Raw genomic sequence first — 14,905 nt, 5'->3', positions numbered from 1 at the left:
ACAGCAATTGTTCAAGTAGCCTTCCACACGCCACCATGACCTTTGTTCAATTTCCAGTAGACGGTTCTATTAAATTTCCCTTTTTCCTGTCTTCAAATGATAATTAGTCGAGCACATGGATGGATCGTGAGCATTTGATAATGTGTTATTGCGCAAGTGCGTGATTTGTAGTAATAAAGGCAACCTTTATCGAGGAGCAGACAAATCTCCATGACTGCTAAACATTTAATGCGTAAAACAATAAAACTTCATTGACTATTTTCTACATTTCTGTCAACCAAAATCTGAATACTGATCAAAATATGCCACTGTTTACAAATTAGTTCATGGTTAGATAAAGAGCAATGGTATTTGTAGGAAACTATGGGAATATGTCCAACTAATGAAATAGCCGTGGTAACGTAATGTGAAATGCTCATTAAATAAGAAAGAACTAACTTCTGAGACTGAAACCAGAGAGTTATCTTTCCTTCACATTAATGGTATTCAACAAATGGTATTCCTTGTTTAAACTCACCCGTCAGTGTAATACCACATCTAAACCACAAAAATCAATTTTTGTTGTAACAGAAGAAAGATTTATGGAGCTAAGACATTGTCAAGCGGTCTTAAAAGAACCATTCGACAATGGAAACACCATTGCGATAAGCTTAATTGGCCGCTGGATTCTCTATCGACACAAAATTACTAGGGAGTCGAGCGATGTTGATTTGTCTGTGTGAGGATCTTGTAGCAGTGGACTTCTTTCCGTTCTTCTCCGCACCTGACTGTGTAGCTTCGCGGTGCAACTCTCCTCTCACACTCAGTAGAGCCAATAAGCAAATTGAAAGTAGCTGTGAAATTGACATGCGCTCATTGGGTGTTTATTTCCGGTACTGGACACGCAAAGAGAAATATACCCTCCCTGGACATTGCATCGACTCGCTTCCAGGACACGTGGTTTCTCCACGGAAGCTGACAAGGGCTATTCTACCGCCACAGACCGAGAAAGTATAACTCATGTATATAGAAACAGGGAGGGTACGGGGAAAGACACTTCGGAGTGCCTGTGTGTTTTGCGGAGATGTCTATTCTACTCAGGAGGCGGGTCAAGTGTAGTCACTGACGCGGCTCTGACTGAGACACGCTGTTCACATAACTCATCGCGGGATTAGCGTTGATGAACCTGATTAGGGATAATCTGTATATAATGACCAACCCATGCAGGATGGATTTGGAATGTCTTGCACTTACGCTCTTCCTTATTTGGTTTACTTCGTCAGGTGAGTGACAATATTTGTGTTTACTTAAACATGTCTCTGTGTAACAAACGTTTGAATGACCAAATGTCATTAGCTTGCATGATTGACAGATACAAACTATTAAATGTCGGAAACTTTACATAAAATTGTATCATATTTGATATAAAACTTCTTTATTTAAATGATAAAGCCATGCGTAAATTCGTTACAGTGACGATGTTTGCATGTAAATATTCCTGGATCCAATTATTCCCACTCAATGTGCGCTTAACGAAATTCCCGACGCGAGAATGTCGAACTGTCCAAGACCAATAATCCGGGGAAATATCTCAGTCATGTCAAGGAAAACGAGCAGGCATTAAACGGCCTTAGGGTTTAATGTTTGAGGATTTGTGATTCGAGTAAAGATGAATTAAGTCCCGTTTACCGCTCTGAGTCCTAAGCCGTCACTATTGAACGGGTTATGATGAGGGAATAACCGCTTGGTGTATTTACACTTCACATTTGAGACATTTCCAAGTGTGACGTGTCGTGTTAGCTCGTTAGTCATGCCGTGACAGTTGAAGGACGTCCACAAAGCAAGTATTGATGTGAAGAAAATATAAATTAAAAAGCATTTAAATGTAAAACGTCTTTGATTTTCTTATCATTCAAAATGCATATATGAAACTGAACTTTCCCTACGTTGTCGTTTCTTTCATCTGACAGTTTACGTTGAAAATGACTCCTTATCGCCAGACAAATAGGGTGTCCATTTCAAAGGAGCAATAGTAGACGTGGCCAGAAGAAGTAGGGATGGCAGCAATTTTTATGATCTTCTCATCAAAATGTCACCGCCTGTAATTGAACCAGAATGTGTTCGTCCTTGTAGGCAAAGAGGTAACATGCTCCCATCGTATCGACTGAGTGTACTTCAAGGTATACTTACACTGTGTGGAGATCCTTCTCTAGAATATGATACCGCAATAACAACACTTGAGCGTTATGGCCAATGTCCATTCCATTGTGGCCTATTCCTATAGTATGCCAGCAGGTATCACATTGTAGATATGTGGCAGTCAAAAAGGAATGCTCCTTTAATTTCATATGACCTCAACATGGAAATGTCCATAGGCATTTATCTCACTGTAATACATGTCTAGGAACACCGATGCCCGATGTTCTAAGGACTAAGGAACACTAAATTTTCCCTTGATGAACTGAGGTATTGGTCACATGAATCAAAGAGGCACTTGAAGCAACTGAAAGACTTTTAGTGTACCCAAGGTCAGTTGAAACACGTTACTGGATCACCAGTTTGAATAAAATATGTAAAAACAAAGCAAATGTATCACACATAAACTGCTCAATTGCTGTGTTTAGTATTGCAGTGGTTATCTGTTTCTGTTATTCATAATAATCTTCATCATTTATATCACGGATAAAAAAGGAATCATCCATATACCAGAAGTGAAAAGGAACAACATATCAAATAACGTACTTCATATACTACTACCACGTTTCAGTCTGAACCATAAAATATTTTCAGAAACTCAGAAACTACACTGAGCATACTGTGTCGCGTACTTAAACCACTATTTTAAGATGTGATGTAATTAGTGGTAGAACGACAAGTGTTGCTTTAGATCAACTGTGATTACCATTATTGATATTGGCTCTGTTAATAGTAATGCCTATAAACACCTGACCTGTCTCCAACTCATCTTACTGCTTCTGTCTTGCTATTCCTTATGCAACTTCCAATAGTATCCGTATTATTATCAAGACACCCACCACCACCACCACCACTACTACTACTACTACTACTATTACTATTACTACTACTACTACTACTACTACTACTACTACTACTACTACTACTACTACTACTACTACTACTACTACTACTACTACTACTATTACTACTACTTCTGCTACTACTGCTGCTGCTGCTTTGCGTGATTAGATTTCTCGTATATTCGCACCATACCATTGTTTTTATGACCGAAACGAAATTATTTATATATAGATCCATGCTTGTCCTCTTTGCTTGCGGGGAATACGTTCAAAATTTCATTCCGGTTTATGCAATATTCTCTCCCAATTTTGTGTGAGGCACATGCTTGGCACTCCATTTAGCTGGAGTTGCCTCCCTTAGTGGTGCCAGGAAACTTTGACGTTGGTTCGAATCCCGGTTGCCCGATCCTATCTTTGGCTCGTTTGCTTCATCAAACTTGGTTATACATTTCGACATTCAAAGGCACTATTGAGTTGCTACGTAAAATACTATAAGGCAGATATATTGGCCTGACGTGTTACATTCAATGTGAAAAGGTAGCATAAACTAAGGTACCATGTCGCTTCCTTCAAGATATCCAAACGCCACACTTCAGCCACACCGTGTCAAAGTGACAGACTCAGAATGAAAACACTAAGAAAATAAGAAGCCATTTTCTCACGGATCAGACTTCAAGTAGTGTGATTGGGTTTAAGATGGCGATATCTCGCATTATCACGTTCCGGATCACGTGATCGATATCAACATCGCCAACCATCCAAAATTCCCCTCATCACTGCCTAAATCGAAAGTTCTCTCTCCAGTTTTGAATCATAAGTCAGTAAAATTATCCCATCAAAGAGATTTGTTATCATGGGGATGGTGGATGTCCGAACCATCCAGGTAGCTAGCAACTTGAGGCGACTTTTGAAGTGCGCGCCATGATTGATTGAAGTGGCTAGGGTAAGGGTTGAAGGAGGCTTGCCGTAAGAGCATTATACTCCTGGAGGGAGCTTTGGAGTCCGCCTCAATTGCTTTCAAAAATATCCCTCTTCTTAGGGTCTGTAGTATGTGTCCGTGCAACTGAATGAATCGTCAGCTAGCAAGCAGGAAGTTAGTAGTCCAGGATTCCTTCATCCCAATATCGTCTATTGTAGATTCAGTGGTCGTCAGATTACGTAAGTTACTATCAGGGATATTGCCAAATCCTTTTTTTTCGACATCGGCCTTTATTCATGGAAGCGCGTGAATCTGGTGCAGTTTCAAATTTCTTTGAGATTTGATATTTTGTTTCGAATTGAAAAGCAACGATGCGTGTCGTATAAGTTTATTAAAGAAGAAATCAACCAAAGCATAATGAAATGTGGCAAAAATGAAAGCGTGGCTCCTTCTTCAGACGATGTCAGTATTGGATTAAGTATCGCGGGTCGTTGATGCGTGAATTTGGTTTGTTCACAGTTTGTCCCTCCGGAATCTTCAATAAATTTTCAAAGCTGAAGATTTGTTATTTGTAGCCTGGCCTGTGTTTTAATCACAAGGTGGTAGATTCACTGGAAGTGAAACAGGAAATTGACAAAGGCTCTTCTATTTCCGATTAAGCCCCAGTAACGAGACTGAGGGACAGCTTCAGTACAATTATTCTTGCAAGGGCGGTATAACGGGTAAGGAGAATTCAAGAACACTCAAATATCCCTCGAATCAAGGGGTATAACGGGGTAGGTGCATCAGTTTCTGCATTGTTATCTTTCCGCCTCTGAAAGATGTGCTATTCTTGTTGCGATCGACATTATTTAAGATATTGGATTATTTACCGTGTAAGTTGTCGTTTTCACAAATGACTCATCGGTAGATCTGTTTTCTCGATCACAACAAAACCTTTCGAAATTATGGAGGTGGCATTATTTAATGTTTCTTCTCTGTTCTATGGGGACCGGGTGGACTGGTGGCCCGAGTCAATGCTGCGCAGATCGGTATCCTTAAGGGCGTGCCAGAAACGATGATGGTTGGCTCGAGTACCTCTCTGTCCTAACAAAGTATTTAGGTTTGTCAGCAAGTTGGTAAACTTCTCTGCCCTCCATCATTCATGGCCTTCCATCCATACCAAGCTGACAAGACGTGATATAAATGGAACTCTGTTCAAAGCAGCATTAAACGTGAGAGTGGCTTCTTTCACTTGTCCTCTCTCCCTCGCTGTCAGTCATGATGTCCTTCGACTTGGCATCCATGCTGGGCGTAGCACGAAGTGCAGTCAAAGTTTCCCGAGGGGGATATTTTGCCACCATTTCTACTCCTTGACACTTGTTATTTTTTAAGTGAGTGAAGGTTTGTACCAGAAAGTAAATAAGTGTTCTTATCAAAGCCAGCGTAACTAGAAATAGGTCAGTCCGCTCAAATGATTCGTAAAACAGTAGGGACTGTTTGCATATCTCCATGGAAATAATGGCTTTTTACTGACCTTGATCATTGCTGTGTAACAATATACATCGACAAGGTATTAAGTAACATACACAAGCACGCATGCACCCGTACACACGCGAACCCACAAACGTAAATAAGTAAACATTGTACTTGTATTACACTGAGATTACAAACCATTAGCGAATGAAAGTAAAGGTATAGAAGTGAAGACGAAGGACATTTAACATGAACTTTCCTAAAACTGATGGTATAGACGAGTCCTGGTTGGTAGCGATGATTGCAGAGCCCTGTTTGTTTTCATAATCGCCATCTGTTTCACGGTTTCTTTTAGGTGCAGTCGGGCATGCTCTTTCTCTCTTTTCTTCTCTTTGGTATTTCGAGTGCAACGGGGAGGGGCGTCATGCAACTCGGGGGCTGTTTGATCGAGTTCGCAGCATTCAACTTTCAAAAGATTTTATGGTAAACTTGTGCAGGGTAATTCTTAATTATACGCATCAGTGACAATTAAGTTGTGTGGATGCAATCATCTGTTCTATTTGTGCCGTGTGGTTTTTTTGTGTTTTGGGTGGGGTGGACAATTGGCGTGCCTTTGCTTGTGTTTGTGACAGGTGGCACCTCGGGTGAGACTGGGTATGGATACGCTCCCTTTGTTCCGAACACCTGGTTTTCTCACTATTAGCTATAGATAGTGATTGACAATCATGTTCTCATCTTATAGTCGTAATCCTACAAACGACACACGACGATTTAATAGGAATATGGGGTTTTAGATTTCTATCTGGATAGATGATTTTAAGGTTAAGATATACAAATATAATAATATTCAATACGCAAGTAAGCGAAATTAAAGATCATTTTATCAGTATATTTTTTAAGTGAGTGAGTTTAGTTTTGCGCCGCACTCAGTACTATTCCAGCCATATGGCGGCGGTCTGTAAATAATCGAATCTGGAACAGACAATCCAGTGATCAACAGCATGAGCATCGATCTGCGCAGTTTGGAACCGATGACATGTATCAACCACGCCTGAGAGCCTGACCACCTGATCCCCTTAGTCGCCTCTTACAACAAGCATGGGTTACTGAACATTCATTCTAACCCGGACCTTCACGGGTTATTTTTTAAAATAAAGAATACATTCATTTTGAGTGATATATTTATAACCAGCTTCATTCATATATTTATTTATATTTATAACGCTGTATATGACAACAGACATTTGTTAAATGTTTACAGGCTTTGTTTCATCAGTTAGAAAAAACTGACTTTGAGTTTTGGTATTCTTCATTAATTTAACTCTTTCCTTAGAAAGCGAAAGTTTCAGGATGTCCCGCCTTCAGAAGGTTCCTGTTACAAACAGCAATACCGAATGCAATAAAAATGCCAACGTCGAAAAATTATTAATTGATTTATCAACTCCCGGGAAGAAAAGCGTAACAAGGTTTAGCACACACAGAGACACCTGTGGCTGCATTTTCATTGGTTGTAGAATCCCTTGTGTACTGAAATACTCGTTGAGTTATATCTCCGCATCAGAGATGCAGTCTTCTATAGCCAAAGAATATATGTTTATATGTGATACCTTCATATTGAAACGTTGAAGCATTACCGACTCCAAACACGAGAAGGCACCGTAAAACACATCGGACTTGAAAAAATGGTCAACTGGGAAAGAATATTGGTTAAGTCACTCACGCCAAATGGAACCTTGCGAAGCTTCAACCAGCAAAAGTGTAATAAAACGGAATCTTCTGTAAGGCTTGATACATATTTGCTCAATTTGTACAAATAATTGGTCAAAATTGAATTAACCCAACGTCTGCAGCGCGTTAATATTAAGAAAGAGACTGAATTATTTCATCCTGAAAAAAGGTCAACACGAATTCATCACGTCTTGTGACGGTATGATCTCCATGTGCCCATTGATAGCGTGCGTGTTGGTGAGATCCCTGTCCAGCGATGGCAAGACAAGCTGCGATTATGATCCCATGTGTTAGTAAGGTTAAACGTAGCAGGGTAGCTGTACAGATCAAACATCGCCTCGGATAAGATAACATTAGTCACTTGGCGACCATAACATCGGAAATGGCACACATTCAATTAAACAACCCAGGTTTTTATGTACAGGCATGTCGATATAAATTGTCCGAGTAAGCACGCACATTCTCCATTAAACCGACGATCTAACTCGTGTCTAAGTACCAATTATGTAATCCCATAGCTGCCCTTAAGAAACTTAATAGACTCATTAAAGTTGTTCATCCATCGGTTATATCCATAATTAAAGAAGTTCCTCCCTACTGTCTCGATGTCGTTATCATTGTCTATAACAGTATCATGTGCCATATCCCTATTGACGTATCTCTGGATGCAAGCAGTGTAAGAAAGTTTCGGGGCAAATGAAAGGTATTTAGCTAATGATCCAACCTCCTGCGAATAACATGATCCAATGTTGGGTAAATGAGGCCAGCATGGAAAATGAACCTGTTCACTTAGTAAACCCCTGTAATCAACTCTCCAGCCCTGCGCTGTTGTGTAGAGAGTGATTTTATTGGAGTCACTAAGGAGCCGTAGGTGACCCAGAATGTGCTGATCCTACATTTAAATGAGTGAGTGAGTGAGTTTGGTTTTACGTCACTTTCAGCAATATTTCAGCAATATCACGGCGGGGAACACCAGAAATGAGCTTCACACATTGTACCCATGTGGGGAATCGAACCCGGGTCTACAGTGGGACGAGTAAACCACTAGACTGCCCCCTCCATCCCGTACGTTTTAAGGATTGACGCTCGTGGGTGGAAGTCCATTGTGATGTTCAAAAGACTGTGTCCCTTCCTTTGATTACATGGCAAATGACTGCCATTTGACTCTATTGCATTATAGAGTCTGGACCAGACAATACAGTGATGGTCGAACAGACCATCCGGCGTCACGATTATTGATTTTGTGGAAACCCAAAACCACATTATGTTAATTTTCAGTATCAAGACAATTATTTAGTATTGTTTTTGTTATCGTTAGAATAGCAAAGGTAATGGCGTGCAGAAAGATGTAAGTACGCACCTGTCGTTCGTATGCTGCATGTTCTGAAGTCAGTACAGTGCTAATATGTCATGATGACCAATTCTTGTTGACATTGCAGTGTCTTGATGACATGGTTCAGTGCTAATTGTATCGATCATTCTGTTTTAAAATGAGTTACTTAGAAACCAGGGTTTTCAGAAAATGCACAATTTTACGGAAAATCATACAATATGCGATATACCTGTAGCTGTTGTCCATAATGTACGTTTTCTTGTTTACTCACCAGCTTCGTGCTTATGCTTAGTTCGTCAGAAGAGTGGTTGTGTTTACTTAATTACAAGGGTGGTTTTGTTTATCCAATTACAAGGGCGTTCTGTTTACTTCGTTTTATGGGTAGCTTTGTTAACTTCATTACAGGGGAGGTTGTGTTTACTTCATCATATAATTGGTTTTGTTTACTTCATGACATGGGCGGGTTTGTTTACCTTATTATTATAAGTGGTTGTGTTTACTTCATGACATGGGCGTTTTGTTTATCTTATTATTATAAGTGGTTGTGTTTACTTCATAACATGGGCGGGTTTGTTTACCTTATTATTATAAGTGGTTGTGTTTACTTCATGACATGGGCAGGTTTGTTTACCTTATTATTATAAGTGGTTGTGTTTACTTCATGACATGGACGGGTTTGTTTACCTTATTATTATAAGTGGTTGTGTTTACTTCATGACATGGGCGGGTTTGTTTACCTTATTATTATAAGTGTTTGTGTTTACTGCATGACATGGGCGGGTTTGTTTACCTTATTATTATAAGTGGTTGTGTTTACTTCACGACATGGGCGGGTTTGTGTACCTTGTTATATGGGCCTTTTGTTTATTTCATTATATGGGCGGTTGTGTTTACCTTATTATACTTCATAGTATGGCCGGTTTTGTTTACTTGATTATATGGGCGGTTTTGTTCATTTCGTCAGTCCCTTTTAGAACCATTCCTCTGTTTCTAAGCATGTTTTTCAAAGTCAATGAAAGTGAACTTAAATGTCAACGTTAGAAAAAACATCCACCAAGCTAACAGTCGAGTATGGCTGACAGGAGACGTGTGTGACTTTGAATTGCCCTCTGAGACAATGAGCAAACTTTTCACTTGATTTGTTCATTTTAATGAGCACGGCGTAGAAAAGCGACACCAGCTGACATCTGTTTTTTCCGTATTTCTTTATGAACCCAGTCAGTGGAAAATGACCTAAGAGTTGACATGTACAGTATCCTTGTTCTTAACGCACAACGGTCTCGATATATGCTAATACATATTTAGGTGATATATGTTTTTATTCAATTTCAGAACTTGTATTTTGTAGTAATTTTCATGCAAAAGTAAAGTCGTGAATAGGTTGGACATGTTTCAGTGAAATGTGCACATATCTCCGATGAAAGATATAAGTTGAATGCAGATCTACTATTGCGTCTTTGGTTCAGCTGAAACAGGAAATCGGATTTGGGAATAAGAGACATTCATAGTTGACAGCAACTTGCCCACCACTTGACAAGAACTATATTCACCAGGGAAACTCGCAAGGAAACGTTAGTGAGCATATTGTTTTAATGTCAGGCTTGTCATCCTTCTTCTGTTGGTGGCCATATTGTGTAACCCCGGGTGGTTTGCTGTAGATATATTGCACAAGTCCTTGAAAGTAGTGGTGGTAGTTTCCTTAGCGGTTAAAGCATTGTATCATCATATAATGCTAAGAATCGATTTCAAAGATAAGGTATCACATATCTTTGTGACGTAAACATAATATTAATTCCTCTTCTATTACTGTACGTTATGCCTCTAAGGTATTTGAATTTAGTTTGCCGTGTAGTGCTTGGTATATAATGCCTTTTTGATGGAAGTCTGCTGCCTTCTTGAATAAAATTTCAAGTGCGCTTGTTTGACATTATTGTATGAAGAAATAGGATGTTGATTCTCATTTGATTATTTCAATGCAAGCATTACACGTAACGATTGGTCAGTTCAGCATAACATCAGAAAGCGGTAAATGTTATTAACTGATGCCAAAAGCATTTCAGCTAAATGTCGAATATCAATGTGTATTCCACAACATTGTTTCTACTTTCCTTTTGTAACCACTTCGACATTAATGAGACAATGTTACTTCACATAACCATCCACATTTAATGTATTTATGCAATATATAGAAGTAACGAAAAGTTTTTTAAACTTTAATCGTGTTTGCAGTATCTTATACCCGTTGCCATTGCAATTCCCAGAAGAACCTGTTATTTCACGCTACAAAAATTCATTACAATAACCTTAACCTTATAACAGGTTATAGTTATTTTATGGACATATCGGTGTAGTGGGATTCTTATAGCGTCTCCTTGTCAGACTCAAGTTTTGGTCACCCGTCTTTTCGAGACCATCACTAATGTGTCCTGACAAACAAGATACTGGCGATCAGACTGAAGGAACGTCAAGACTCAACATGTAAATATATTCATATTTCTGATTTGAAACGGATGAAGAGAGTGATACTCTGTGCACTATTATGAGTTGGTATGACACCAAGTGTCTAGAGGGTTTGGATCACAGGGAAAACTTTCGGGCATGAACCGAAGACAAGAGTGTACAGCTGATAGAGTGGGCTGGAACTCGCCTCATGCATTATTAAGGAGGAGGGCAAAGTGAGTAATACACTCTGCTTGCTTCGTGCTCGGAATGCAATCGATCCTGCTCCTCTTGTACCTCTACCGTTCCAGCATTTCTAGATGTGGACGGGCGTAAATTAGAAAGGAAATATTGTCTTTTACAGATTCTGAGCAAGATAGATTGTTTTCTGCATCTGCCACAGACAGAGCATCTCGCGTTTTTAATGAAAGTGCACACGTAGAATGGCAAAGAGACACTCGTCCTGCCTGCTCCCAAACAGCTTTCTTTGTCGGGTGATTGACTTGGGGACTTGTCACTTCGATGCTTATGGTGTAATTTACAATTGTTACCTTGGAGGATAACACATATTTGCACTTAGCGTTGTAAAGGCAAAGTAAATATTTCAAAGAAAACGATTATGTCAATATTTTGAGTCGTTCAGTTGTCTTGTAACAAGGCTCATATTGGCTTCGCAGCCTTTCTATGTGTCGTTTCTAGTGTAGCTGTTAAGTCAATTCATTTAAGGCACATGGTGTGTTAAAAGAAGTCAATTACGTGTGTTAAACTTTCTTATACGCTAATCAGTTAAACGTTAACATGTAATGCATTTTGAACATCGGCATTTGCATTATTGCATTGCTGATTGAAAACTGTAGGCGATATAGAACAGTTCAACTCAGTTTTGAATATATAGCTTTGAAGAATGATAACAATAATAACAATAATTTGAAATGATTTGAATAATGCTATAACTGCTTTATATATATTGTGTCATATTGTGTTAGGGTTCCATTGGGCCCATTTCTTCAGCCCAGTTCTTGTTAAAGGCAGTAATGTATTATTATCCATTAAATTTAAACTAAATAATACAGCATCACAGTCTGAAACACAACTGCAATCGAAGACAAACACTATTGTTTGTACGAGCAATGTCAAAAGCTTTTGATAATAGCGCGGGATAAATCATTTCTTTTAATCATGCTAATAACAGATCAAGTTTGCTAAACTCTAATATGTTAATCACGTGTGTTGATCCAGTGATTACAAAACTAATTTTTATGCATGTTTTATTTTGTGACCGTGTTTAACCGGATATGAATTAATCTTTTCTAAAGAAACAAATTAATGTTCGGACACGAATGTTTTCAAACCTGTCTTCTCTGTTCTCTTGTTCCCCGCTGATTGTATTAAAATATTAAACAGATGAATGAGATAAACGGCTTACCTGGTTTGTATGTTTGAATACTTACGATGAAAGGACTAATTTAATCAGCACCTACTAAGATGTATGCTAAACAAAGCTTGCCTTTTCTGATTGATCGTGTTCTATTCAGGGTACTGCCTTGTAATATATGTCACGGAAGCAGATTAAAGCTACAAAACTAATGGCTATTGCTGACAACCTTAGCATGCTGTCAACCCATACCCAAACTTCATCACTTTTGAAACTTAACTAAACTCAATAACAATATTGTGGAACATAAAGTCTTCAGTTTTAACATTGATCTAAATTTGAACTATTGGCCATAATTTGGATGACATTGTTGTCTATTCCAACTTAATGTCATGACTTGCCATACAGTGCTATCCACATGTCATTTTGTATCTAGACTTGAAATTAGTGACTACTTGTAGGCACTACTTGCAGGCATAACACGATTAAGATTTCATGAGCACCGGGTGTCATCCCTGTAAGCGTGCAACTATTCGTGAGGCAGTATGAATGTGTTTCTTTGTCTGGTCTTTACTTCCTCCATGCGTCGGAAGTATGACATTGAATAAGCCAGAGGCTTTAATAAATAATAAAACTGGCTAGTTGAAATGCGCGGGGTCCCGCAACACTGAGCACACCGACGTGAATGTGATCATTCCCCGGTCAAGATGTTTATACCTGTTATGTTTTATGTGCAGTTTGCTTGCGTTACTATTCAATATATTCCGTTATCGCAATATGATTCGAGAAAGGGGAGGTAGGATAGCCTAGTGGTTAAAGCGTCCGTTTGTCACTGCGAAGACCCGGGTTCGATTTCTTCATGGGTTCAATGTGTGAAGCCCATTTCTGGTGTCCCCCGCCGTGATATTGCTGGAATATTGGTAAAAGCGGTGTAAGACCATACTTTTTCGCTCACTCTTCCTCCCAATTCGAGAACGTACGGTGTTTATCTGCAGATATATCGCCAAAATGTGTAAAATGAATCTCCTTAATAAGACTAAATACCTTTATGTTGACAAATTATTCTAACTTACCAAAGGGTTTTCCTCACCCTTACAAGAGGGAGGGAGTTTTAGTTTTACGCCGATTTTAGCAATATTCCAGCAATATCACGGCCGGGGACACCAGGAATGGGCCCCTTACAAGAAATCTCCATAAGAAATGTTTCCGGGTAGTATATTATAACTAGTGGAGACTAATGGTTATAAAATACCAGAAATAACAAACAACAGGGTGTTCGAGAGCGAATTCATGTGAATAGTAGGACATGTACAGTACAACCAGAAATTATTGAGAATTTAAAGATTGTAATTTCTTTTTTTCACTCATTACTCACGTATTAAATGTGAATATTAGCAAAACATAACTCCAGATTCAGGTGAACAGTTAGTATTTTGTCAAGTGACCATGGGCAGCAATGCAGGCTTCAATGAGGCGGGGCATACTACTGATCAAAGAAGTTAGAAAGTCGTGCTCCATGCTGTCCCAATATCGGACCACCTCTTCTTTCATTTCAGCAATATTTGTCAGATTTTTCTTATTGACACTTTCCTTCATAAGTCCCCAAACATTTTCTATTGGATTTAGGTCACGGCAACAGCTTGGCCAATCTAATAATGTCATATTTTGGGTCCGAAACCAGGCCTGTGAATTCTTAGATCGATGTTTTGGGTCGTTGTCCTGCTGGAAATTCCAAAAATGTCCATAGAACACGTGAGCAGATGGAAGTAAATGTCTCCGAGAATATCTGTGTACCGCTCACTGTTCATATTCCCTTCAAATACACAGAGGGGCGTTGCCCCTAACACAGATATGCCACTCCACACGTTAAATTTCGGACTGTACTTTGGGCGCTGATACAAAGGTTTTTCAGTTTGTTTGGTCCAAAATTGCAGTGTATTAGGATACAGCCACACAGAACTTTCATCTGAGAAAATCACATTGTCCCAGTTAAAATGTCTATGCTGTAAGCACCAGTTCAACCTTCACTCCTTTTGTTCAAGTTTCATGATCGGTGATGGAATTCCTCGACTTTTCTGCCAACCCATTGCATGCAGCTCAGTTCTAATTGTCTCCTTACAGACAGCCACAGTTCCTCTATCATTCATATCCAGCCTTAAATTTTCTAAACTCCTTCGTTTGTTTTTAAAAACAAGAATACCAAGCCGCCTCCTGTCACCGACAGAGAATTGTCGTGGCCTACCTGCGCCTCCCTGGTGCTCAGTGCCATATCCATTTGCAATATTTTTCAAAACACGATAAACAGTGGACAAAGGGATGCCTGTTCTACTTGAAATCACTTTAGCTGATCTGATGTCCTTGTTATAATACTCTAAAATCAACTTCCTCTTCTCTAAATCATCCATACAGAGGATCACTGAAAATGTCGTCTGCTAGCAAGTAAACAAAGGGGGATAACTCTTCACAAACTAATGAACGGAGTTGTCTCTCTTGATTGAAACCAAGCACTTTATAGCTGGTCAAGGTTGTTTATACTAGAAATCCAATTAAACATATGCCTAAAATTCTCAATAATTTCTGGTCATACTATATCACAGGTAACTTGTTAACGTGATCCATTTTGATTACTAACGATTCAC

The sequence above is a fragment of the Haliotis rubra genome, unplaced genomic scaffold, assembly GCF_003918875.1.
Source record: "Haliotis rubra isolate DU_JTF1 unplaced genomic scaffold, ASM391887v1 Scf36, whole genome shotgun sequence".
In the NCBI taxonomy this organism is placed as follows: domain Eukaryota; kingdom Metazoa; phylum Mollusca; class Gastropoda; order Lepetellida; family Haliotidae; genus Haliotis; species Haliotis rubra.
This window is presented reverse-complemented; position numbering follows the sequence as displayed.